General features: G+C 39.0%; 1 protein-coding gene across 1 annotated transcript in view; it reads right to left on the bottom strand.

The window, feature by feature from the left end:
- The window catches only part of MX2 (MX dynamin like GTPase 2), a 43,729-nt gene that overhangs the window by 36,795 nt on the left and 934 nt on the right, over window positions 1-6,000 (bottom strand). The window lies entirely within an intron of this gene.

Here is a 6,000-nt window from a genome sequence, read left to right on the forward strand (position 1 = left end):
TGATGTTGTGTTGTTGTTATGTGCCATTGAGTCGGCCCCGACTCATCGCGACCCCTCCTTGGTTGCTGAGGCAGTATCACTACAGAAGTAGATTGCCCAGTCGGAAACCCAAGGAGGCGTCACTGTGAGTCGAGTCTGACTCGACAGCATGTAACAACAACAACATGAAGTATTTGAAAACCTAGATGGGATGAATAGACAAATTTCTATTCCAAATGCATGACTTACCTAAACTAATTACAGATTAAGGTAGAAAATCCAAATAGGTCCATAACAAAAGAAAAAATTGAACAGGTCATTAAAAAACTTCCAATAATAAAAAAAAAAAGTTATGGGCAGGATGATTGCCAGGGGCATATGGGGAAGGGAAGGTCAACCTTCCTGTAGTTAGGTAGACACATATTAACTACAAGGTAGACACATACTAACTTGGGTGAAGGAAAAAATAAATAAAAACAATTTCTGAAAAAAAAAAAAAACCTCCAACAAAACAGTAATAACAATAATCTGTGGATGCATACACACACACACATACACAGAGAACACACATACAAAGAAAGAAATGAAGGATGCTTAACCTAGAACAAAGCTAGGTGGCTTCATTGTAGAAGGCTGGTGCTCAGTGAGAGAGGGAAACACTTGCAAAAACTTTTATGGACCATGGTGACGATTGTCAGCACTCAAATATCAGGTCCATGAAGCAGTTATTTTGGGCCCACGTTATTTGTAGAATCTATCATTGCTTGAAAAGGCAATATTAAATTCATAAATGTCAACAAGCCTAGGAAGCAAAGGAAGTTCAAGTTCAAGGAAGCTCCCAAGGTTAAGGGTCTTGTGACTTATGATGCATATGGCTATCAGAGGAACAGGGAAAGATCTTTACCAGCAATAATTAGAGGGAGAAGGGGTTGCTCTTAACCTCAGAACAGCTTCGGATTTTAGCATCACACTGATGAGTCAAGAAAGTTTACCCAGCAAAGAATAAAGTAGAGATCAAGGATATTGAAGTCTAAACCATCTGGTTTATTGTATATACTTTTCGAATTCACTGAAAAGATGTCAAAGCTTCAATTGAGCTTGTGTAATTGAAATCTTAGGCAAGAATGCAATAATGGTTAACAAAGAGAAAAGGAAATCAACATTTAATGAGTACCTTCTATGTATCTTTAATGGGGGGAAAAAACCCCCACAAAAACCCTGGTCCAGGGGGCTTCACTGGAAAATTCTACCAAACAATCAGAGAACAGTTTACACTAATCCTACTCAAAATATTCCAGCACATGGAAAAGGATGGAATCCTCCCAAATTCTTTTAATGAAGCAAGCATAACTCTGATACCAAAGCCAGGCAAAGACACCACTGAAAAGGAAATTACAGACCAATATCCTTCATGAGTATAGATGCAAAATTCTTCAACAAAATCCTAGCCAATATATACTAACACTGTTTTTGTTGTTGTTATGTGTCATTGAGTCGGACCCTACTCATAGTGACCCCTCCTTGGGTTTCTGAGGTGGTATCACTATGGAAGTAGATTGCCCAACCTTCCTTCTGAGGAGTGACTGACTATTTATAAAAAATTAGTACATCATGACCTAGTGGAATTCATACCAGGTATTCAAAGAGGGTTTGATATTAGAAAAACAATCAACATAGTCCACTACATTAATAAAGCAAGGAAAAGAACCACATGAACATATTGATTGATGCAGAAAGGCATTTAATAAAAATCTAGCACCAATTCTTGAAGAAAAAAAAAAGACATATATGCAAAATCAATGGCCAACATTATTCTCAATGGAAAGAGACTAAAAGCATTCCACTTGTGAACAAGAACCAGACAAGGATGCCCTTTATCACCACTCTTATTCATCACTGTTTTAGAAGTCCTGGACAGAACAACAAGGCAAGAAAGGGAGCTCTGGTGGTGTAGTGCTGGATGTGACTGCTAACCAGAGGCTGGTGGTTCAAACCCACCCACCACTCCTCTGAAGGAAGGCTGGGCAATCTACTTCTGTAGTGATACCACCTCAGAAACCCAAGGAGGGGTTGCTATGAGTCGAATCCGACTTGATGGCAATGAGAAGGAAAACAAAACCATCCCTGCTTGCAGATGATATGATCCTATACATACAAAATCCCACAGACTCAGCAAGAATACTTCTGGAACTCATTGAATGATTGAGCAAAGTGGCAAGTTACAAGATCAACATATAAAAATCAGTCAGATTCCTTTGCATCCACAAAGAGCTCTCTGAAAAGGAAATAAGGAAAACAATACCATTTACAACAGCTACAAAAAGATAAGATATGTACATACCAAAGACATAAAAGACCTACACAAAGAAAACTATAAAATGCTACTACAACAAACTAAAAGAGACCTACCTAAATGGAAGAACATACCATACTCACTGGTCAGACATTTGAATATTGTAAAAATGTCAGTACTACCCAAAGGACTCACCATTCATCTGTCAGTCTGTTCTATGGTAGCTTGCACGTGTTGTGATGCTGGGAACTATGCTACAGATATTTCAAATACCAGCTCTCTCCCTCTAATTATTGCAAGGTCACTAATGGTAGACAGGTTTCAGTGGAGCTTGCAGACTAACACAGACTAGGAAGAAGGAAGGGGCAGTCCACTTCTAAAAAAACAAATCACCACTGAAAACCTTATGACTAGCAGTGAATCATTGTCTGATATAATGCCAGAAGATGAGTCCCTTAGGTTTGAAGGCACTTAAAATAAGACTAGGGAAGGGCTGCCTCTTCAAAGTCAAGTTGAATTTAATGGCATGGATTGTTGTTGTTAAGCACCAACGAATTGTCCCTGACTCATAGCTACCATATATACAGCAGAACGAAACACTACCCAGTGCTGTGCCAGCTCCACAATCCTTTCTATACCTGAGCCCATCATTGTAGCCACTGTGTCAATCCATCTTGTAGATGGCTTTCCCCTTTCTTGTTGACCTTCCACTTTACCAAGCATGATATCCTTCAGGGAATGGTCTCTTCTTACAACATGACCAAAGTAGGTGGCTATCCTTGCTTCCAAGGAGCATTCTGGCTGTACTTCCTCCAGGAGAGATTTGTTAGTTCTTTTAGCAATCCACAGTACGTTCAACATTCTTCACCAGCACCACAACTCAAAAGCATTGATTCTTCTTCAGTCTTCCTTATTCATTGTTCAGCTCTCACATGCATATGAGACGATTGAAAATACCATGGCTTGTGTCAGGTGCACCTTAGTCTTCAAGGAGATATTCCTTCTCTTTAGCACTTGAAAAAGGTCTTTTGCAGGCAATTTGCCTAGTGCTATACGTCATCTGAAATCCGGACTGCTGCTTCCATTGGTACTGATTGTAGAACCAAGTAATATGAAGCCTTTTACAACTTCAATCTTTTTTCTGTTTATTGTGATGCTGCTTATTGGTCCAGTTGTGAGGACTTTTGTTTTCTTTATATTGTGATGTAATCCATACTACAGACTGTAGTCTTCAACCTTCATCAGTAAGTGCTTCAAGTCATCCTCACTTTCAGCAAGAAAAGTTGTGTCATCTGTGTATCACAGGTTGTTAATGATTCTTCCTCCAATCCTGATGCCATGCACTTCTTCATATAGTCCAGCTTCTCAGATGATTTGCTCATCATACAGATTGAATAAGTGGTGAAAGGACATAACCCTGACCCACTCCTTTCTTGATTTTAAACCATGCAGTATCCCCTTGTTCTGTTCAAACAACAGCCACCTGGTCTATATACAGGTTTCTCATGAGTACAATTAAGTGTTCTGGAATTCCCATTCTTCTCAAGGTTATCCATAATTTGTTATGTTCCACACAATCAAATGCTTTTGCATAGTGAATAAAACACAAATAAACATCTTTCTGGTATTCTTTGTTTTCAGCCAAGATCCATCTGACATCACCAATGATATCCCTCGTTCCATGTCCTCTTCTAAATTCAGCTTGCATTTCTGGAAGTTCTGTCAATATACTGCTGCAACTGTTTTTGAATTATCTTCAGTAAGATTTTCCTTGCATGTGATATTAATGATATTGTTCGATAATTTCCACATTGTGTGGGATCACCTTTCTTTGGCATGGGTACAAATATGGATCTCTTCCAGTCAGTTGGCCAGGTAGCTGTTTTCCAAATCTCCTGGCCCAGCTGATTGAGTGACGCCAACATGGCATCCATTTTTTGAAACATCTCAATGGATATTCTGTCAATTCCTTGACCATTGTTTTTCACCACTTCCTTCAGTGCAACTGCAACTTCTTCCTTTAATATCATTGGTTCTTGACCATATGCCACCTCCTGAAATGGATGAACATTGAGCAATTCTTTTTGGTACAGTGACTCTGTGTATTCCTTCCATCTTCTTTTGAAGTTTCCTACATCATTCAATATTTTGCCCTTGTTGTTGTTGTTGTTGTTGTTATGTGCCGTGGAGTCGGACCCAACTCATAGTGACCCCTCCTTGAGTTTCCGAGGTGGTATCACTATGGAAGTAGATTGTCTAACCTTCCTTCTGAGGAGTGGCTGGTGGATTTGAACCACCAGGTTTCTGGTCAGCAGTCAAGTGCCTTAGGCACTATGATATTGCGATTTGAGGCTTGATTTTTTTTTTTTTTTCAATTCTTTCAGCTTGATAAATGCTGACCATATTGTTCCCTTTTAGTTTTCTAACTCCAGGTGTTCGCACATTTCATTATAATAATTGACTTTGTCTTCTTGAGCTGCTCTTTGAAATCTTCTGTCCAGCTCTTTTATCTTGTTTCTTCCATTTGCTTTAGCTATTCTCTATTCAAGAGCAAGTTTGAGAGTCTTTTCTGACATCCATTTTGGTCTTTTCTTTTTTTCCTGTCTTTTTAATGACACTTTGCTTTCTTAATGGATGATATTCTTGATGTCATCTCACAATTTCTGTTTTTCTGTCCTTGGTGTTTAATGCATCAGATCTATTCTTTAGACGGTCTCTAAATTCAGGAGGGGCATATTCAACATTGTACTTCAGGTCATATTTTGGCTCTCATGGAGTTGTTTTAATTGTCTTTAACTTCAAGTTGAACTTGCATATGAGCAGTTGATGGTCTGTTCCACAATCAGCTCCTGGCCTGGTTTTGGCTGAAGATATTGAGATTTTCCACTGCTTCTTGCCACAGATGTAGTCAATCTGATTCTTGTGCACTCCATCTAGCAAAGTCCATGAGAATAGCTGCCATTTGTGTTGTTGAAAAAAGATATTTGCAATGAATAAGTTGCTGGTCTTGCAAAATTCTATCATGCGATCTCCAGCGTCATTTCTATCACCAAGACGAAATTTTCCAACTACTGGTGATTCTTCTTTGTTTCCGGCTTTTGCATACCAATCACCAGTGATAATCAGCACATCTTGATTGCATGGTCGGTCAATTTCAGACTGCAGATGTTGGTAAAAATCTTCAATTTCCTCATCTTTGGCTTTGGTGGTTGGTGTGTAAATTTGAAAAATAGTAGTATTAACTGGCCTTACTTGTAGGCGTATGGATATTATCCTATCACTGACAGCATTGTACTTCAGGACAGATATTGAAACATTGTTTGTGATGATGAATGCCACACCATTCCTCTTCAACTTGTCATTCCCAGCATAGTAGGCCATATGGTTGTTTGATTCAAAATGGCCAAAACTGGTCCATTTCAGCTCTCTAATCATAGGATATCAATTTTTATGTGTTCCATTTCATTTTTGACAACTTCCAATTTCCTTGGGTTTATACTTTGTACATTCCATGTTCCAATTATTTGTGGCTGTTTCTTCTCATTTTGAGTCATGCCACATTAGCAAATGGAGGTCCTGAAAGCTACTTTATCCATATCATTAAGGTCAGTGTGGCAGTTAAGTTTGTGTGTCAATTAGCTGGGCCTGGTTGAGTGGCTGGGCAGCTGGATGTAGTATTCCCCATGATGAGACTGGTAATCAACTCCATGGTGGAATCTACTGTGAGC

The sequence above is a fragment of the Orycteropus afer genome, unplaced genomic scaffold (genome assembly GCF_000298275.1).
Source record: "Orycteropus afer afer isolate SDZICR_OR568_19922 unplaced genomic scaffold, OryAfe1.0 scaffold00179, whole genome shotgun sequence".
Taxonomy (NCBI): domain Eukaryota; kingdom Metazoa; phylum Chordata; class Mammalia; order Tubulidentata; family Orycteropodidae; genus Orycteropus; species Orycteropus afer.